The 22,030-nt window shown below is 50.2% G+C and overlaps 1 protein-coding gene across 3 annotated transcripts in view; it reads right to left on the reverse strand.

Annotated features, from left to right (window-relative positions):
* The window catches only part of LOC122386772 (Down syndrome cell adhesion molecule-like), an 80,415-nt gene extending 69,753 nt beyond the window's left edge, over nt 1-10,662 (reverse strand). Inside the window, exons 1-2 of one of the 3 annotated variants that reach the window (XM_043376322.1) lie at nt 6,167-6,200; nt 5,738-5,922 (exon numbers count right to left, since the gene is read on the reverse strand). The gene's annotated coding sequence lies outside the window, so the exon portion shown is untranslated. Of the gene's footprint in view, nt 1-5,737; nt 5,923-6,166; nt 6,201-8,612; nt 8,818-10,383 lie in introns of those variants that run through there. The other 2 variants (XM_043376321.1, XM_043376323.1) reach the window with 2 other exon arrangements.
* Nucleotides 10,663-22,030: the final 11,368 nt, after the last annotated feature.

Consider the following 22,030-nt stretch of genomic DNA (forward strand, 5'->3'; position numbering starts at 1 on the left):
GAACACAGTTACACTCCTGAACGCTGGCTGACCTTTAGTTCTGGAAAGGGGTGTCAGAGGGTAGCAGGACCAGGAAATGCCAAAGACAGGCGTTAACTTTACTTCCTAGGGTGAGTAGAAGAAGCTTTATTAAGGCAAGGTATTCCAGCCAGAGCATGAAAGTGTTCAAGTCTGATACAGTCCTTCCTGAATGGAAAACTATGTCACAGCGCCACACTATATTGTGAGACGAAGTACTAAGCGTCACAGAAGAGGGCAATTTGAGGAGTACTTGTAATGAAATTCTATAGGTATATTTATTTTAGCAAATATTTTTATCTGCGATTTAAATTGATATAGATGCGACCTAAACTCTGAACCGATGTGAATGCGACGTAAGCTGACGCGAATGACACGCAATATCACCAAACTGATATCAACCATTAAAACTTTAGTTGTCCTTTAGCTTGATCGTTATTGCGAAATGCCGTTTTATGGTCGTAACATGGAACATAAAGTGACTGTATCTAGCACCTGACCTAGCGGTTGTAGTTCTGATCGGAACTTTATTGACTAGCAGATTACATCGGCCACAATCAGAATGAAATGAAATTAGCTCCCATGTGATGATAGCGACTGGGGCTGTCATGTGCTGACAAGTTGTGTGCCGACAACTTCCAATAACAACGTTATCTTCCGTTAACTATAGCGCCGCACAGACTCTGCTCGAACGTTACATTGGCTGATGATCGGCCGGCCGTCCCTCTCACGTTATGTCCATTCCTCCATTCCTTACGCGATGTGAGAGGGACGGTCGACGACCTGAAAAAGAAAGAAAAAAAAATCGAACCCGACGGACGCTCCTTTCGGCGCGCGGGAGCGCGCCTCCGCCGCGCGCGCCGAGCGCCCACGCACTGGGGAAGCGTCTCCCGTCCCCTCCCGTCCCGTCCGAGAGGGCCGCGCCGCCGGCGGGGCCGCCCCGGGCGGCGGCGCGGCTATTCGGAGGACCGTCTCGCCGCTGTCCGGCGCTAGCCCGTTAACGAACATATAACAACGTTATCTTCCGTTAACTATAGCGCCGCACAGACTCTGCTCGAACGTTACATTGGCTGATGATCGGCCGGCCGTCCCTCTCACGTTATGTCCATTCCTCCATTCCTTACGCCAATCACACCCGACAGGACAGAATGTTATTATAGTGATCGGTGCTCCAGGAGGGACGCGGCGTAAAGTGGCCTGCTCAGGCAGGCCAGGCCGCGGCCACGAGACGCCAGGCAGGAGGCAGGGTTGGTTGGCAAACAGCACTGATCACACACTAGGAGAATGGGCGTCGACTCACCTCTGTCACTTGGTTGGAGTTTGTCAGCGCCCAGTGGAGGGCGGGGGCGCGCACAGGGGAGGTAAGGGCGTCGCGGCTCATACTGGGCCCGTCGCGGAGGCTGTGGTTGTCGAACCTCAGCCGATAGTTGCCCGCAGTGTGCTATTCAAACACAGCCGGGTGAGGGCGGGCGCCCCGTAGCACAAACAACGGTCCACTGGTGGGGAGGGTGGCGTCTCGGGCGGTCAGCACTGTGCTGTCTCCTCCGGCAGACTGCGGCTGGGCCGGAGAGCGCGTGTTTGCTGTTGGCCCCGACAATATGGGGGCAGTAATGGGGAGGGAGACTACGCCGTCCGGTGCCCGAGCCGAGCCAGCTGAGCTCGGTGTGCGGTCAAACGGTAGATTGGCGGTGGTGTGGCGTCAGCATCCGATTATAAACTGCGCTGGCTCGTCATACCAAGCCATACATACGGTCATCATACCAATCAGGGGCCATACCGAGCGTCTGTGCTATGAATCGGGTTACAGATCATTCTGTGGTCGTTAGACGCAATATAACGTCAGTGGGAGCACCGGTCGGCGGTATTGTAATGTCAGAGTCCGAATCAGTTGGCGTCGGCGCCATATCAGGGTCATACCGAGCGGCTGTGGTATGATATCAAATCACGAGCCGTCCCTGCGCTCGCCAGACGCAATGTGACATCAGCGCGAGCACCGGTCAGCGGTGTGGTTACGTCAGATCCCGGGTCGACCTGAACCGACATCATGTCAGGGCCCCTTTCGCCATTCTCCCGGCCAATTGCGGCTGCCAGAGCCGGAGGGGTGTTCACGGGCACCGCACACTGCTGCGTGCGGTGTGTGCGGTGCGTCCAGCAGGCGTGGGGGTAGGGGATGGGTAGGCGGCTCTGATGTCACGGCTGCGTGCGGTGGACGGATTCCTGTGGCCGGTCCCGACCGGCCACAGCGGTCGCTGTGTGCGGTGACGGAAGGCTGACGTAGGGACGCAGTGGGCGGAGCTTGGAGGCTGTGTGCGGTCCAGCCGCACACAGGGCCCGTGAACAGCCCTCTGGCTCGTCTCCCCGTGCCATGAGCACTATCAGCTGGTGGTGCGCGGGTGGGGTGCGCGGGTTTGCTGTTGGTCCCGATAACGTGAGGTCGGCAGTGGGGGAGGGGAGGGGAACTGCGCTGTCCGCTGTCGGAGCCGGAGAGCGCGGGTGGGTGTCGTCTTACAATGGACACACGCGGAGTGGGTCTTTAACGCAATTACCTGCCAGCGGGATGCATTTACACCTGGGTCGGCAGCCACGATGGAACGTCAGCGTGCTCCCGGCCGGCGGGGGTGTGCGTTGGAACGGGTCAATTGGCGGTGGTGTGACAACGTCAGAACTAAGGCATGAGTGGGCTTGCCAGTGAAGTTGGTGACGCGGTGTGACGTCAGCGCGAGCACCGGTCAGCGGCCCCGTGCCGGCAGAGCCACGTCAAATTGCGATGGCTTTGTATGGGCCATACCGAGCGGCTGTGATGTTCAGTTCACGAGCGGTCCTGCACTCGTAAGACGCGATGTTAAAGGGGGACCCTCCCACCTTCAAAAAAGTTAATGAATTGGCATGAAAGTAGCGACCGGCCAGGAAGTCTGGCAGATGATTACCCGCTGCGGCTTCCTGGTCTCCACACTGTGGCTAATTGGTGTTATGCCAGGCCGGCACAGCACGTCCCAGTCGAGAGCTGTGTGCAGAATACCCGGATTTGCCGCCATGGCCTCTCGTGCTTTGGCGTCGGCGGCCCGAGTTTCGGCGAGGGGCCGGTTGGCGTAAGTACGCAGCAGCCACGCCATGTAACTTGTCAGCTGGAGCCCCGCCGCCGGGAAATGGTAGGCTCTGTGAGCCAGCAGTTCGGCTACCCGGGCCAAATAGTGGGCGGTGGTCGTCAGCGGGCCCCCTACTTCATCCCCCGAGTCGTCGACCGCGACGTAGCGGCCTCGGTGGCGGAGGTCCTGGGCGGCCTTGGTGCTGACCCCGGCTAGCTGGAGGGCGGGTACCGGCGGCTGCGCATAGGACACTACCGGTAGCTGCTGGTGGTCTTGTGCGCGGTCCGCCGCCACCCCTCGCTCGCGTGCCTTTAGTTCTGCCGCGGCTACGCTCTCACTAGTCTCGCCGGCTGAGCGTCGGTACTCGTCATAGGGCTGGATCATTTGTGGGGGCAGCCCGTGCCCGGTGCTGGCTGCGCCGCTCGGCTGGGTCGCGGGGGTCGGGCGGTTGTAGGCCTGGGCCGTGGGTGCAGAGGCGGATCCAGCTCAGAGTTTTTTTTGGGGGTGGGCAAACCATAGAAATTTATCGATTCTTTCCATGCATCGTCCATAGGCGTAATGTTAAAATCATGCCGTTTGGGGGGGGGCAAATGCCCATTTTGCCCCCCCCCCTGGATCCGCCACTGCGTGGGTGTGGGGCCGACGCCGGCGAACTGTTCATTCCCGGGCGCCGGCCAGTTGGGCGCGCCCCCGGGCGCCGGCCAGTTGGACGCGCCTCCGGCCGCCGGCCAGTTGGGCGCGCCTCCAAGCGCCGGGTAGGCGGGGGTGTGTGCCGCGCCTCCCCATGAGGGCGGGGCCGCGGCGCCGGCCGTCGCCGGTCGGCACAGGGCAAGCCGGTGGGTCTCCGGCTCCGTGGGCCCGTGTTGTTGCTGGTATGTACCGGGGCCGGCTGGGGGCCCGCCGGCGCGTCAGCTCCGGTGGTCGTCTGGTGGGCGGGCATTGCTGTAGGGGGTCACGGGCCTGTCACGTCTGCCCAGGGGCCACCGATCGCGCTCCGCGCTGCGGTGTTGTCCGTTGGGGTGAGCGGTCGGAGTCCTGTAGGCCAGGATAACAGGCCGTCAGTTAGGGGCGTTATTTGCAGTCCTGTGAGTGGGATGAAGGCGCTTAGGTCCACTGAGACGCCAGTATCGGGGGGGGGGGCGTTGGCGACATGGCGGCCTCGCCGGGAACGTCACCAGCGGTATTATGGGTACGATAACGCTAGGGTGACCGGTGCGGAGAGCGCGAAAACAACCCACGGTCAACACCAGTCGGGCGGGAAAAGTAAACAATGGACGGTCAGGTGTCAACCGCACCACACGTTCGCCCACCGCCGTTCGACCCCGTGACCCCGTTCTTGCGGGCGGTGTGACGTCAGGACTGCTGGGCCAGGCCACGTGGTTAGCGTACGCGCGGTCACCTGATGCGTACGGGCCGTACGTGGTCGCATGCGGTGGTCAGCGTGCGTTCGATCCATTCGTGCGTACCGCTGTTTACCAGTGTATGTGAGCCGACAATGCTATGGGACGGGTCAGAGTTCCATTCGTGCAGACGGGCTGCCAGTTGCGCTATATAGGGCCAGTCAGCGATTCATGCTTGCGCGCGCGTCGGTGTGAGCGTGCAGACCATTAGGCGGGGAGCCGTCAGCGCTCCGGCGGGCCGTTCAGCGGCTGTCTGTGAGCGTGCAGACCAATTAGGCGGGGAGCAGTCGTGCGTGGAGCAATCAGCGCTCAGAGGGGCCGGTCAGTGCGTGGAGCGATCAGCGCTCAGAGGGGCGGTCAGTGCGTGGAGCGATCAGCGCTCAGAGGGAGGGGCCGGTCAGTGCGTGGAGCGATCAGCGCTCAGAGGGGCCGGTCAGTGCGTGGAGCGATCAGCGCTCAGAGGGGCCAGTCAGCGGCTACTCGAATAAGTACGGGCTGGCAGCGTGTGGAGCGATCAGCGCTCAGCGGGGCCGGTCAGTGCGTGGAGCGATCAGCGCTCAGAGGGGCCTGTCAGTGCGTGGAGCGATCAGCGCTCAGAGGGGCGGTCAGTGCGTGGAGCGATCAGCGCTCAGAGGGAGGGGCCGGTCAGTGCGTGGAGCGATCAGCGCTCAGAGGGGCCGGTCAGTGCGTGGAGCGATCAGCGCTCAGAGGGGCCAGTCAGCGGCTACTCGAATAAGTACGGGCTGGCAGCGTGTGGAGCGATCAGCGCTCAGAGGGGCCGGTGATCAGTGCATGGAGCGACCAGCGCTCAGAGGGGCCGGTCAGTGCGTGGAGCGATCAGCGCTCAGGGGCCGGTCAGTGCGTGGAGCGATCAGCGCTCAGAGGGGCCGGTCAGTGCGTGGAGCGATCAGCGCTCAGAGGGGCCGGTCAGTGCGTGGAGCGATCAGCGCTCAGAGGGGCCAGTCAGTGCGTGGAGCGATCAGCGCTCAGAGGGGCCGGTCAGTGCGTGGAGCGATCAGCGCTCAGAGGGGCCAGTCAGTGCGTGGAGCGATCAGCGCTCAGAGGGGCCGGTCAGTGCGTGGAGCGATCAGCGCGCAGAGGGGCCGATCAGCGGCTACCCGAATAAGCATGGGCTGTCGGCGCATGGAGCGATCAGCGCTCAGAGGGGCCGCCTGGGCCGCGATGGTGGCCTAAACGACGGACAGGTAGTCAAGTGCGCCGGTGATATCTTACCGGTGATGGCGTATCCTAAGGCGGCGTGCTCCATCGTTGCACAGGCAGATACTGCACAGAAGGGAACTGCTTAACGCGGCACTTCGCTCTCCAATCTCCTCTCGCTGGTAGACTCTTCTGCGCGACGTCAAGCGCGAGACACACGCCCATGGAGACGGCGAGCTCTCGCCACGCACGACGCCCATCTGAGAGGTATTTACCGGGGATAACTGACCTGCACTGCTTAGGAGCACGTCACGTCTCGGCCTCCGGCAGTGTACCCCATGGGCGAGGCGGCTACAGAGGCCAGAGAGACGGAGACAAACACTTATGACACTGCAGGGTGCCGCCATATACATGGCCAGAGGGTACGTCACCGGTGCCGATGTAGATCGCAGGAACGTAGCGGCGTGCTTATCCCACGGAGGCAGACACTACAAAAAATCGAACCCGACGGACGCTCCTTTCGGCGCGCGGGAGCGCGCCTCCGCCGCGCGCGCCGAGCGCCCACGCACTGGGGAAGCGTCTCCCGTCCCCTCCCGTCCCGTCCGAGAGGGCCGCGCCGCCGGCGGGGCCGCCCCGGGCGGCGGCGCGGCTATTCGGAGGACCGTCTCGCCGCTGTCCGGCGCTAGCCCGTTAACGAACATATGTGTGCCGTGTCAACCGCTTCCCTGTCATGCTCGTAGACGTCGACCTACATGAGAAGTGCATCATATCAGTGTTATGGTAGACATGTCAAACAATCCTGGAGATGATCGTGTTGACAATCAAACATGTCAATCAGACTTGGACGGTCAGCAGAGCACGAATGTATTTTGCGGTGAAGTAAATCAAAATTATGCTCCGTTTAGTACAAAGAGTTAAGACTTGTCGGATGTCTGAAGATGTGAAAACATGGACCAATCATGTAATCGGACAATAAATGGAAGAGTAGTTTAAGTTTGTTTCCCCCCTTAAACATGAATGCAACCTGGAATGCATATTGCATAATGAATAAATGACCGTGTCTGAATTAGCCTAATGTCATAAATTACATGCGGCCCATATTGACGGTGCCTGCGGAAGTGGTAAATCAGCGGTACAATCATGCTCATGAGCACTCGCCAGCCCGCTCATGAAGCCACCTCCGGTCCGGCCCCTGACTACAAGGGTCCTGTTGACCTTTGAGCGGCTGGACCTGACAGGACGGTCACGTACCCAGTGGTCGATACTGGCCGGAGGCGGAACGACGACGGGCGTCATACTGGAGCTCTTATAGGATGTCTTTCCTGAATCCATCCTCTCATCGTGCAGTTGGCTTACATGCTCATTGCTCATTCGCAAGAAGCTCTCAGAGACGGAGTATTCGTCTCTTTTGGTCAGCTTTTAGAAGCACGCATCGGTCGAAACAACTAAACACAGAAGCTAAACAACGGTATAGTGGGAAGGTATTGACAAAATGGTTTAAAAAATTTACTGCCACAATATACCATCTTAACTAAAACCGTTCTGCAGCCTGACGTGAACTTAACTACGTCTGACCTCATAATTCACGACTGTAAAGAAGATCGGTTTGCGGGATGGCCTTTGGCAGAGAATCGCCCAGTTTTAGATGGAAACTAGAACCATTTTCTCACAGAGTCCACTCTCCCACGAGAAACATCAAGTAACTCGGGCTGACGTAGCTTGGTGCGGAGAGAGAGAAAAACAGCGCGGCGGGGTCAGTTTGGTCCGGCCGGGCCGACACTTCAGACGGCCTCGGAATACTGCGCTGACCAACACAAGGTCAGCTCTAGCAGTGCGTGGCTTTGTAAATGTAAAATGGAGGAACAGAAAAACCATACAGGAGCGGGAAAACTTTGCGTGCGATATCCATTCATATGTTCCGCAATTATTTTGATTCGGAAAACAGAGACATTTTGTGAAGCCCGTTCAATTTTTGTCAACCAATTTTTGCCTTCTTTTGTTATGTGTCGTTAAATGACGTATGTCGTAAATGATAAATGTCGTAAAATGAAGTCAAAGAGCCGCACACTTTCACAGTAATCATTGAGAACTGAGCACGCGCACTCAGCTTCAATTGTCGTAGCACATCTGTTCGACCCTGGCTGTTATGGCCCCACACGACTTTTACGAGCTCCCATGGCTCCGGAGATAGATTGAACGGGATTGGTATTACAAGGAGCTGGCGTCGCGAGCGGCAGTCGTTATATATGTCACCAGTAGACACTCGCCGTCCTATCCATACTAGATATGTTCCAGAAGTGAGGCTAGCTTTTTGACAGAATGAAGGTAACGTGCCCAATGAAGGACCTTTATCAATTTTCAAGAAGTAAAGTCAGCAGACAAGACATGTGAATCCAATACTTCAACTAACGAGGCCGATTTGTTGTAATTTTGCTCTTGATAAACAGGCCTTGCTACAAATGCAGACATGCAGTGACGAAAAGAACACTTAGCCCGAGCCGCCGTTGGTTTGTTTGCCAGAAAAGGCATTGTGTCAAACTTTGGAGTGAATCCTAGACGATGCTCAAGCTATGTTTAATTAAGCATCTTGTAAAACACTTCAACTTGGTTTAACAATATCAAGTGAGCGAAGTAGTAAGCTGCTCAGTGCTGAGTGCGATATATTTTCCGTTAATTAGTTGTTCACAGAAGAGATGCGAAATGTTTTGATTAACACTAGTCCAAGCTTTCTATGCGGGCAAAATTACGAGAAACTCGGCGTGTCTAAAGTCTAAGCATCCCAGCATTCATAAATAGGCTAGGAACCAGTGAGGAGGGCCGAGGAAGCCATGGCGTAATCATTTTGGCAGATAAAATATTTACCATTATATCAATGCTTAAATTTGTCAATCAAACAGCTTGAGGCTCGGGCTTGACAAGATTTAGCACACTGTCGGAGACTGGCACTTACGTGTTCAGCACTCACAGTGAATCATAGGAAATTAGCGTCACAGCTTTTCGGTCTTGGAGACTAACTTCAAAAGTACATAGAAGGCATTTGCATTGGTCGGATGAAGTTTCATCGTCAATATAAATTCAGTTCAGTGGATTATAATAAAACGACAATATAATGACAATAAAGGCTTGTCCAATAAAAGCTCAACGTAAAATTGACTGAGCCCTTTGTGATCTTGTGTATTATGCTATTTTTTTAGATTCATGTTACTGGACATCGCTCCACGAGGCATACAACTGAACTTCCCTCTGATATTGGCCTAATGACACTGTTTACTTTGTCCGTTGTTCAAAGGTCATAACTCACAATACTGCTTAAACGTTTGTCTCACCAACCATTTTAGAAGTCGTAAATTGCTGGGATCAGGCAATTTCTTGCAGGAAATGGTTTCCATAAATTGGCTTCTGAAGATAATATACAGTCGGCATAAATAGTTTACCGGAATAAACAAGAAACTCAACAGAGGTGGGTGAACGAACGGGCAAGGACGCTCAAGGGAAGCGCTGCTATTTGCGTAACGTTATCTTGCTTGCATAGGCGCAATTATGAGCAAAAAGTCGAATGAAACCCCACAAAACATCATCAACGATGTAATGCACCTTTTCACCTGATGACCTTTGAAATGCGCCCAACAGCGGGCATCTCATGATACTTTTGTCTGACGGCAGTGAGCAGCTGTGTGACAATTTGGCCGGAAATCCAATGTCGATAGTGGATTCGGTTGGTTTCAGAAAGGAAAGGGGAGAGCATTTTTAAGATCTCTCGCCATGCTTGGTTTGATATTGATGGGGGCAAGCGTGGGTTGCCGCGGATGTTTCACAGTGGGTAGTAATGCTGACTGCAGCGAGTATCGGCAAGATTTAAAACAGCTATATCTTTTTCCTCCGGAGACAGATTTAGGAACCATCAGAACCATCCGGAATAGTCATATAACGTAGATAGAAAAAAGCAATAAGCTGATTCCCAGTGGTGTCATCAAGATATTTAAAGCACGCTAGAACCAGACATTCCAGCAAATACGTAATGCATTCGTTTGTAGTCTTAACCGATTGCTTCCGCCGATTTTCAGCCAAGCCCACCGACATTCTTCGCTAAATGAAAACGTTTACTATCGATTTAACATCAAACGTGCTTTGTATGTACCAAGAATGTAGTGGCATTGAGCAGCGACTCCGAATGATAAAAAGGATTTGGAAAGTTTCGTTGAATATGGAACATTGTCGTGGCAATAGTAGCATACAGTGACAGCACGAACTATGAGCTATAGACTTCGCTTCCTTTCAGCCATTTCCAACGAAAAAAGAAATGAAGAAGAAAAGTTGTCTTAAACACTAACAGCATAAACATTCACTTATAATGAAAAACGTTTCTCTGGGGGTAATGGTTCACTCCGTTATCGCTTGGATTTGTGAGGGGATTAGATCTGTTCGTGTAGAACCTCTTGCTGGCAAATGTAGATAATGTTAGATCTGTCATTTCATTATGAAAAGCAGCGCATAATGCTCTTTGAGTTATATAGGAACATACTTTAAAAGCCCAAAAGAACATTTAAGCATACGTTTATCCAGCTTCCACCATCCATTCTCTCTTCACAGAAAAAAATACCATCGATCATATGTTAAAAAAGACAACAAATCTCTCTTGACTCATCTTCCTTTTGCTATCCCTCCATTTCTCCTCCCTCTCTCTCCCTCCCTCTCTCCATCCCCTCTTCCCTGATTCTCACCTTCCCTGGCTCCGCCGTCTCCGGACCGAGTCGCCTAAATCGCGTCACTGTACGCCGCGGCACACCCGACACCGTCACACCGCCGCGCGTCGTCCCCGTCTGCCGTTCGTCGACAACGACGACCGTTCGTCGGTGCCGACGAAGCAGCGCGGACCGCCGGCGGTTCCGGCCACGCCGCCCCGGGATTCAGACAGAGGCGGTCGGTGGCAAGGCGCCGCGCTGGGGCGTTACGGTAAAAATGCACGGAGAGCGTAAAGGAATGGGTGATCTGCGCAAGGCTGTGAATTGTTGATTGGGAGGGGTGTGGTTTTAGTTTTAGCTGTTCACTTCTAGCAGTGCTGGGCGTGCATAGTTGCATAGGATGTGGATGATTCATTCTATTGAAAACAATGCTCAGTAATTGCAAAGGAAGAGTTAGAGGAGAAGAAAGAGAGGAGAGAGAGAGAGAGAGAGAGAGAGAGAGAGAGAGAGAGAGAGAGAGAGAGAGAGAGAGAGGAGAGAGAGAGAGAGAGAGAGAGAGAGAGAGAGAGAGAGAGAGATGAAACGTCTGACTCACGTCATATGGCGTCGCTGATGAGATCTGCTGTTTGAGCTGCTCTCGCTCTGCAGGCGCCGGGATGTGCTTAGCCGGAGAAGGTAGGCCAGTTACGGGGCGACACGGTAGACGAGCTAATTATGAGACAGAGGCTCAGACTGCAGAGATATATCAGAGAGCATGGGCGGAGAGACACTTGAAGATCAGAGAAGTAGAGTGGATGGGATATGATGGAGGACAATGGTTATGTGGTAACCTACCGTTCGCCGCGCCTGTGCCCCTTTCAAGGGGATTGAAATGGCAAGATAGCACTTACCAGTAAAACCATAGGCATGTTGAGCAATTAATGCGTAGTTAATGTGCTTAAATAATTATTCAAATATAAGAGCTCACGATTAAAAATTTGTTGTTGTGGATCATTACTTGCCAGGATTCTGCAATAAGTTTAACATGTATTTACGTTTTCTCCTCATCAATATAATATTTTACAAGATTTTCTCTTGCTTAAAAGTTAAGGGTCAATTATGTTGAAAGCACTGCTGTTTTTTATATCTTACAGGAATCGAGCAAACATCTTGTGTGTTAGTTTTGCCATAAACACAAAGGTCAGCTCCATGTCATAGCACCACATGGGCACCACCTTTAAAGTTCGAAGCTGTTTTAGAGCTCACTAAGCTCAGTGTTAGCTTGATTGAATCCGGCATCGTGTTCAGCCAACGCATCAGCAAACTGCAACCGGGAAAGTCGCTAAAGTCAATTATTGACATTTGAAGCTTTTATCATCTAGCTGATAAAAAGACCTCAAACACTCAGGTTGATAATTCGTCGGCAGAGGTGACCTATTTACAGGAAAGAAAATGCATGCGACGAGGTGAATGCATATAGCATCCAACAGAAGGACAATCAGCGCCTCAACGCTTTATTTTTCTCGCTTACGTGAACATAGCTGCTGTGCTGTGTGCAACTACTGCGCCTCCTGATTTGTAACGAAGCCTTTTAGTTTCCAAAGAAATGATCTCATTCCAACGTTTTTACACCACAGGGCAATTTACAAAAGTGGCTTGTTGTGTCTGAACACGGCCAAGACATCATAAAACAACAATATAGGTTTAATTTTATTAGAAAATTACATGATTTCCGCGACTGCCGCCCGTCACCGCAGGCGGCGAAGGCCAGGACAGTGCGGACAGGGTTTACGGGGCAGCTTATCACGAGTTGCACCATTTGCTGAAGGGCGTCGCCGGTCCGCGTCCATTTGTCGTGCTGCCCGGGCCTCATTTGTTCCATGGCAGCCGGGCCCCGGGTCGCGGCCATTTGTTCGCGTCGGCCGTCCGTTTCTGCGCGCCGCCGCGGTCAGCTCGACTCGGCCCCGGCCCTGTTTTGGCCGCGTCGGCGCCGACAGGAGCCGGGCCGCCGTGACCGGGGGTCGTCAGCGGAGCCGCCCCCGCCCCCGCCCCCGCCCAGCCGCCCCCGCCCGGCCGCCCCCGCTGTCGCCGTCATGGGCTCTCACATGGATCGCCACGCCTGACCTCCGACTGGGCGACATATTGTTCGGATGTCACGCCGCTCGCCGCGGGGCCTCCCCCTGAGCCTCGCCACTCGCCGGAAACCGAGTACGCCCGGAGTAGCAGCATCCCTGCACCGTCGGCCGTGTTGCCGCAGATTGCCAGCTATTCTGAGGCGCGCGGCGGGACCCGTTCGAGACGGAATGCTCCCAAGTGCGCGGCTGATGTAGTTTGCTGCGTGACGTGATTTTCTGAGTTCTGCCGTGCATTTTGGGGTAAAGAAGGTGACTGGTGATAACACTTGTGAGACAACACAGTTCAACGTTGTGTTGGTATGTTGACTAGCTAATTACCGATGGACCGGTGATATTCAGATTGTCCGTTCCGGAGTATCTGCGCCTTGCTTTCATTCGTAAAATGCCTGTGGCATCTGTAAGCCACCTGACTCGCCAGCCCACCAGTAAATGCCCCCGCAGCAGTCTGGTGCCGGTTCACCGCCTGTGAAGCGCCCGGGGCTGTCTGGCGGCGGCAGCTCCCCACCCCTCCGCCGCCGCCGGCGCGACCGCTGATCGATGCGCCCCGTTGTCGCGCTGTCCGAACTGTCCGAGCGGTCAGCTGGGGCGTTCGAGCACCAAACCAGCTGTCAGCGCGACCAGCTTCGGTGTCGGTATCTCCGGCCAGTGAAGCGATGTCAATATCAGAGGAAATTTCACAGCACTGCTAAATTACTGATGGTATTTCCCAGGCGGCCAGCAGAATCCCTAATTCAAGCGAAGGTCGTTGATGGTATGTCAATGTCAACAGGGGTTTCACCAAATTCGGAGTGTACCCCGCGGGACTACCACAAGGTCTTTGTTCTTAGTTCTTTTTAATGTTTTTAATAGATATCTATAGCTATTCGTAAGTACTAAGTAAACATTTTCAAATCGCTGGTGCTTTTCATTTATCAGAATTTCATCGAAATCTCGTTTTGTATCGGGTATCAGCATGTTATTTTTTTTTGCCAAGCTGGCCATTTCAGGCAACACTATGACTTTTTGGTCTGCGCGGGGTAGTCGGCTGATTCGTGCGTAGGTATGCACTTTTGTTTCGCTGTTTGCCTTCAGCAGAAAGCGATAACCGGGCCACCACCATTACGGGCACGGCGCGCGGAGGCCGCTGCGGAGTGCGCTCGCAGCTGTAATCGACAGATCTGTTTGTGACTCAGAGGCGCGGTGTAAGTGACGGTCGCCGCCAAAGGTGATAGTTGAGCAGTGTCCAGCCGCCACTCCAACTGTGCAGGTGAGCCGAGCCGCCGCTCCGAGTTCCGGGAAGTGAAGAATCCGTGATTGGAGTGGCTGGACGGATGGACGGCGATCGAAGCAGCCCGCGTGGCAGCCCGTGTTTTATGTGGCATAAACCGTAATGCAGCTGGACGATTTGTCAGACGCCTGGATTTCAGGGAGCGGTGGGCCTCCGACGGTTGTCCGAGGTCGGTAGGCACAGGTTTGGTGAGTGACTGAAGGCGCACAAAGACAGGAAAAGACAAACATGATCCCATTCATTCAACTTCGATAGTCAAGTCCGATCGACTTTGAACAATGTTGACTTAACAGCAATATTCAAATAGAGTTTGCAGAAACAAAGCAATGTAATGTAACGTTGTTTGCGAGTTCAAAGAGGATATTCAAACTCATTATTATGCTATAGAATTAATTAATGAAAAACTCATAGCAGCTGTATTGCCGATTTTGTATATGTCTCCGAGGTCACTTTTGGGTCTAGGGCGGACACCCGCTTGGTTCACGGCATCCCTTGAAGTTCAACACATTGTTTTTCAGCAACTTCTAGCTCAATAGGCGGCAAAGTGGTGAAGTCGTCCTATAAAGTTTCTTGTTTCGCATTATTTATGTGTTGGGAACACAAGCTGCAAGAATTTATAACAGCAATGTATGCCGGATATTACAACGGATATGAATTGCCATCAATTGATTGCTACAAGGAGACGAGAAAAAAAAATAGCAAAATTAAGCAGAGATCGCGGTAGACCTAGTATATCTACAAGCCTACTCAGGAATTTTAGGTGATATGCGAGTGAAAACAACCCAACTGGTTATTTGCACCGCAAACCCTAGCTCCATATTGCAATATTCAGCTGTAAATAATTCATTGTATTGAGAGCACTCTCGGTACCCACTATAAGCGGCTCTCACGGCACTCGGTCTTCTCCACTGGCAGCGCATCCAACCCGGGAAGCGTTTCACCGCCTCTTGGTTCATTCAGAACCGTCGCGTCCCCGCGGGAGGTGCGACGGCCGAGACCTTGGGCCGCGGAACTCGCTACTCGTGAGCCGCTCTCTCCATCGATTTCGACGCCACAAGCCGGCGAGTCGTTTGTAGCCGCTATTAGCGTTGAGGCGGGTACCGGTCGGAGCGAGGCACCGCCGCCCAGTCGAGGCTCCTTCCCGACCATCCACCCTCGCGGCCCAACTTGACCGACTTCCGCCCGACCCCGCTCCCAACAGTCGAGCTTTCTATCGTCCCTACTTAGCCGGGTGGCTGAGGGAGCGACTCCCGCTGCTGAGGGAGCGACTCCCGCTGCTGAGGGGGCGACTCCCGCTGCTGAGGGGGCATCTGTCGACTGACTGGCCCGCCCGTCTGACCCGGCAATGAGCGCGCCACCATAATGACGTCGACAGGTCCAACTGGCGGACAAAGTGGACCATTCACAAAGGGCACGAGCGCGATTGGGTCGCGTCCAGCTCGACCGAGATCGTAAGTTCAACTGGTTTGTCTGCAACGGTCTCTCTCTCTCTCTCTCTCTCTCTCTCTCTCTCTCTCTCTCTCTCTCTCTCTCTCTCTCTCTCTCTCTCTCTCTCTCTCTCTCTCTCTCTCTCTCTCTCTCTCTCTCCCTCTCTCTCTCTCCCTCTCTCTCTCTCTCTTCCTCTCTCTTTCTCTCTCTCTCTCTCTCTCTCTCTCTCTCTCTCTCTCTCTCTCTCTCTCTCTCTCTCTCTCTCTCTCTCTCTCTCTCTCTCTCTCTCTCTCAGCCTCTCTTTCTAGAGCATCTTTCTTAAGCGTTTATTTCCCTATTTTATTTGCTATTTCCCCTTTGACTTCTTTCACAGGCGTGTGATTGGGTGAGCTCGTGTGAGCTCGTTTTGTAAATATTTGCAGAGAAAATACTGAATAAAACATCACGTTCCGGTATTCGTTGGACGTGCACAAACCGTGAAAAGGAAATAAAGTGAATGGGATAAAAGCGTAGTATTAAAGATATGTATATCTTTGCTTGATAACTCACTTCATTAGAAACAGGGCGACCTAACTAACGTTTGGAGATTATTTTACATTAGATGCAGCTGAAACTGCATTATGTGGAATTTAAGTTTTTATCTTTTCAATCCTGTTAATTGATATGAACATCATGCTAGTCGACAATTATGATTAGAATAAAAAGTGTACAGCCCACGGCATACCTAAGTAATGTGCGGTTTCAGTCCTGGGTATGTTCTGCTTCTGAAGCTTAGGAAGGATTAGTCAGACCACAATGAAACTTTGAATGTAGCTAACCTGTATCGTTACCCTTGTAGCTGCAACTTAATCTATTGACGTCTTCTTTTCGATCACACCGCATTAAAAATCGCCAGTCAAGGCCATCCGTTGGGATTGGTAAAACCGCACATTACTTTAGCGGTGGGCCGTACATATGTACTTTATGCAAAAATAGTAAATTTTACTTTATGGTAATTTTTGTCACATATACATGTTTGCTATTCGTTAGTTTAACGGACCTGCATATTTATGACGTAGAATTGATAAGCCTGTTTAAATAGAGAAATATTCACAGTCTATACGGGGCATGTACGCTTAAAATGTTTGCATGTGGTCTTAGGCAATGAAGTTCATAGTGTTTTTGTTTTTTACACCTCATGGACGGACACATGATTATAATTGTAGATAACCTGCATTTGTTTTCTTTATTTCATTTGTTTAAATAGAGTTAGGAGTTGTCATCATTTTGTTTGTTTCGAAAACAGTTTTGAGCTGATGAAAATATTAAATCACCAAGTATGCCCGAATGTGATATGGCATATCAAATTAAAATTGATTTAGGTTAGTGTCCAGAAATGCAGGTAAGCACTAGAACTTTTTTAATAATGAAAAATGTTATTAAATGCTAACATGAAAAATGTTAGCCCTTCATTTGGGCCTAATCTGGCCTAATTCTTCACCTAATATATAGGTAGGTACTTACCAGAAAGCACATCTTGAAAGCAATTATCCTCAGATACAGCGTTGAAGTTCATAAGCACCTTTTGCCTATAGCAGCTTAAAGTTTTCCTCAAGATAAATAATAACAATAAGAAAATGTGTTATATGTAAAAGTGTCCAAAACAAACCAGTACCTAGATAGGGACACATGTGTCAGTGCTTGCTGTCATTGAAGCAAGGTCAGATTCATCCGTTCCTCGGCTCTGTTGAGTTATGACTTTAACTACCCTCCTGTAACATTTAATTTGTCGGAAGCTCTGATCGCCTCGCCTGACCATTGCCATCCATTTGTGCCAATGTGCATGAAACATTAAATCATGCGAGTGCATCCTTTGTTTCATTAAGGATATGGCGTTCATGACCGTCCTCGTTTGCTACTTTTCCGTTCATGGTGCTCCATATGGCTTCAGTCACGACCAGTGCCGAGCCATAGCGAGGCCTCGGAAGGCACACGATCCTTGGGCCAGATTGCGGAACTCGAATATGCTAAAACTAGTATGCTTGTTATAATAACTGATTGTGCATTACCAAAGTACGACTATCAACAGTTGAAAATGTACTAGCGGTAAAGTTTACACATGATATGCTTGATTCAGCTCAGTTGCTAAAGAAGAGAAAAATGGAATGTTTTAATTGTTACAAGACACTCCTACAAAAAAATGGCTGAAGTTCTACCGGTATGCATTAGGGTGGGTTGTCGGTTGTATTGTAAATAAGTTTATGGTTATGAAAAGTATATGATCGATGTGCATTCCAGCCTGGTCTTCAAGGGAACTAATTTCGGGGTTAAACTGAGTAATGAGACTAGGCACTGCCTGCCTCCCCTGACAGCAGCTACTTTTTCAAAACGGCTTGCTTTGCATATGCACCCGTTTTCAACATGGAAAAAGTGCCGCCTGCGCACGTTTGGAGGCGGGTACCTAACCAAAAATACTCTCTCTTCTTGTTTGTAAACATAACTAGCCCACGAAATTCAAACAAATAATTGTTTTATATTTAATGGAATAACCTCGTGTTCAAAGTTCTCAGAATTACCAAAAGTTTTAAAAACTACAATTTTTACATTTTTTGTTGTTTATTTTTTTGTAATTTTCGGTAATTTGTAAGAACTTTGAACACACGGTTATTCCATTAAATATATTACGTACAATAATGCTGCTCACCAGAGTAGGTACTTCGTCACTTGATTAAAGAAAAAAAAAATGTTGACTGAAGGAGAGTATGAAGTTAGTATGTACTCGTATGGGTCGCCGTCCATATAGATCCCAGCTCCCAGTCGGGTTAGCTCCATTTCGCCGGCCCCTCTCACTGTCACTGTAAGTCGCTGCGGCTCGCTGTCCTACATGGCTTGTCGCTTCCGTGGTGCCGGGTCATAAGGGCAGGGTTTCAATCCCGAGCAGCAAGCCTCAGCTCAATTGACCCAGCACTAATCCGAGACATGACTAGACGGTCACGCACTGCGTGAGTGATATCTCGAAATTGGCACAGCTGCAGTGGTGCTGAAAGTAGGGAGACGACTCGTCAGAAAGGCTCTACATACATGCTGGTATGTTGGCTTGGTAAAATTGTTACCAATGGCATTGGACAATCGCTGCACACTGATCATTGTTTTATTACGTACATCAGTCAGGCATAATCAGCGGAAAAAGACGTAACCGATCTGGTGGTGTCCTCAACCAACTATGGTTGACGATATGCCACCCGTACAATGAGTGACGCAAATCATGTTTGTTTGATGGTAGGTATTTGCAATGAACTTCATTTCTTAATGTTAAACGACAATAGAAAATTACGCACTATACGCATGTTGCATAAGACAAGTGATGTTCAGAATAAAAAGGTTTAATTCATTGCGCTAAAGGGCTAAAAAATGGCAAAATTTCAAACGCCGCTAAAATCTTCAATTTTAAAGGAATCAAGACGTAACAAAAAAGGTTATACGTGATTCTACCGTGTCTATAAAATGGCTATCTCGGTTTTTTTGAAAATTTTGGATTTGGGCCCAAATTTTTCCAAAAAACTGACTTTTTTGGGAAAATAGTTATAAAATCCAAAACTTTAAGGGTATCGAAAAAACAGAATATATGTCAGAGAAGTGGTCTATGTGCACCTACATACTAATTTTTAGAAGAATCGGTTCAAAAATGTGGGAGTTATTCAAAATTTTATGACGTCACAACACACAATTGTTTAAAAAAAAAAAGATTTTTTTAGAAGTTCTAGACCTCGTACGGAAATAAAAATAGCACCATTCGATTCGCCGTGAAAAACTGCATCAGATAGACACCTTTTTAGGCCTTAACAACCAACTTCAAAAATTTGACCTCACTTGACCTGACCTTGACCTGACCTCGACCCCAAATTCATCCAGAGGTGGTCCATATCACTTATTGAGTGTGCCTATTGAATTCTATGAGTAAAATAACCCATAAAACATGTGTCGCACATGCCCTTTTCTATATTTTGTTTTTGGTGACCTGACCTGACCTGACCTTGACCTTGACCTTTGAATGACATTTTTTGCAACGAATATTGTCTTGGTAGTCTAAGAACACGTTTTGGGCAGTCAGTCTCAGTCCATTCTTCGGCAACTACGGTGCAAGGCCGATACTGTAGAAACTTGCATTTTATACCCTTGACCTGACCTTGACGTGACCTCTGACCTACTTAAGCAAAAAAAATTGGGCTCGTTAGATCCGCCTTATCGAGAGCTTTCGATTGCCGTTTTCCCCGTCTTTCTACGACCATCGGTTCGGAAGTTAGACAGGGGGGCAGAATCTGCCCCCCCCCCCCACCCAGCAGGGCGCGTATGGCTGAATAGCTCAGCGGGGCGCGGGTTAAATTTCACACCCTAAACATGATCCTACGCTTGGAAAGCTCCACCTTCATTTATAGTTTCTAAACAGAAACAATCGTCCTGAAATTGTGAAATGGTCTTGATGGCATCTGCTTACCAAATACCAAAACAGATGTGAGTTTCGCAAATAGCAAGCTCCTTTTAGATTTCCGGGAGCCCAGTCAGACTCGGATTAAATCTAATCGAAAACCGCTAGTCTCCGACGCCACTGCAATTCCGCGGTGCAGTCAGATTCAGTTAGTTCTGTTCCAGAACGCTGGTAATATTTCACTCCGCGGGATTTAGCTGTTAATTTGTCATTCAGCGAGGCCGCTGGCAATCTGACCATCCCCATTCTATCCGTCCCAGGGGAGGTGGTGGTGGCACTACTTTTGCCGATGACCTAGGTCATATGTCGGTACCATAATGCCTACATCAGGCGCAAAAGCATAAGGTTGAATTTCCGTCACTGATAGCATACCAGGGTGGATAAGTAATTCTGACCCTCTTTGTTGTTAAAATAGTCCTCCTGGTTCAATTGTGCTAGTGCATCATATTCTCAGTATTAATAGCAATTTCAGCAATCATAGAAATAGTTTCGTGCATTTGCTGGGGTCTTCATTCTTCAAGTCATTGGTTGAAGTACTTCAATGTATGCCCGCTCGAACAAGCAGCATTTGCTTTATTCCAGTTCAAACAGCAATTCTTTTTTGTCGTAAGACTATGCCCTTAAAAGAGCTGAATCGACATACCCGACTGAACACCCAGACTGAACACCCGGACTGAACACCCGGACTGAATCAGCACCCAGACTCACTAATACAGTTCGGCTTCATAACTCAGGCAATGTGGAACATGCGGAAATACCGATAATGTAAGCAAACCTTTCAGTAGCACTTGCTATGCAACTTTGGATACAAATGTTGGGTTTCATTCACCTGGCTGTATTATGCATTAGACCTCGCCAATATACATACTGCACCAGTAAGTGAAAACTGATGCTTCTGTTGGTTGTAAAATACAAAATTCCAAGGAAGGTGGATTTCAGCACCCTGACATTTCAGAAAGAAATCAGCTATAGATATTCAGGAAGGAGAAAAAAGTTACAGCCTCAATGAAAGCACCATCATGGTGAAATGGAGCGGCTACGGATACGGCCTTAGCGCCCGCTGACGAACGGCTCAGCTTCATCCTCATCATACGCCGGCCAGCTGCGGCCCACTATCACAATACTGGGTGGAACTTGATTCCTTGTGCCGCATCGTCGCGGCCGAAGTGCGGCACTAAATGCGCTAAGTATACATCCATGACACGTGTCAGCCATCAACAGCTTATCCAAGGACGTTGGGTCACAATGCCACGAAGGGCCATTTAGGGTCAATGCGAGTCGGTTTGTGACAGCCAGCCACATTTATCGTAAACGACAGCACAGCTGGGGTATCATTACTATCGAGAGCGCGAAGGCTAGCTTCACAGCAACGTTCAAACATCCAGGATTACCATATGAAGTTAATCATCTACCGATTGGCTGACGCTTTGTACTTGACGAATATCTATCACAAGGTTTTGAATCATTTTCTAACTGTATACAGTCCTCTCAAGGTACATTGTGCAGCGGTTTAAGCCTCCGCCGACATGGCTCTAACTAACGGAGTGATTCCAAGAAGACTAGCGCTGTCAGCCGCAGCCGGATGGTTGGCGCCAAATTGACGCGCCAGATTTGTGTCACGAATACTGAACAGAGAGCGTCCCCATTTAAATGTCACCTGGTATGGGGCCCAGCTGGAATACAAAATGTGGAGCTCACTTCAAATATCCGGACAACTAATAACAACACAAAATGTCATTTTGTTGTGGCACAGTATATGCTGTGGTGTTGACGATCTGACAATCCTCAATTAGAGTAGCATCGACACTAAGCGTATCCGTACACGGAAAGTTTTTGCTGCAGTCACAAATTGCAAGTCATCGTAACAATACTAAACTAGTGGTAGTTGAGTTGATATGAAACTTATTTGAATGGAATTACAGCTTAAGTGATACGGAAGCACAGAACATCATAAAAAGTTTGCATTGCGTAACTTCTCAAAGTACTTCCCACCTTATGAAATGGCTTGGAAAGGTTATAACGACTACGACTTTGGCAACGCTGGTTTCAGTCGTAAATAATGGAGGACTCGACTGTCTTACTTGGGAGACCAGCACGCAGCATATGCGTTTGCAATGAATCAGACTCACAATGAATGAATAATATTAGACATACAATACACGGGACTTCTGCTCAATGCTGCAGCCTCATGATAGGTAATTTTGAAAATTATATGACTTGATGGCTGTTAAGCGACTGCGCGTTAACTTTTAATCATGACGAGTAATGCAGGACGTAGTTAATGTGCGTTTCAGGAGAGACAGGTAATCCATACCGTTGTGAAGTACGACTGTTATGATCTATGGATGAAATAAAACGTCCTCAAACTGGAAAGTACACGCATGTAGATTCAAAGAGCACCAGAGGTCTCCT

Source organism: Amphibalanus amphitrite, unplaced genomic scaffold (genome assembly GCF_019059575.1).
Source record: "Amphibalanus amphitrite isolate SeventyFive unplaced genomic scaffold, NRLGWU_Aamphi_draft 000262F_arrow, whole genome shotgun sequence".
Taxonomy (NCBI): domain Eukaryota; kingdom Metazoa; phylum Arthropoda; class Thecostraca; order Balanomorpha; family Balanidae; genus Amphibalanus; species Amphibalanus amphitrite.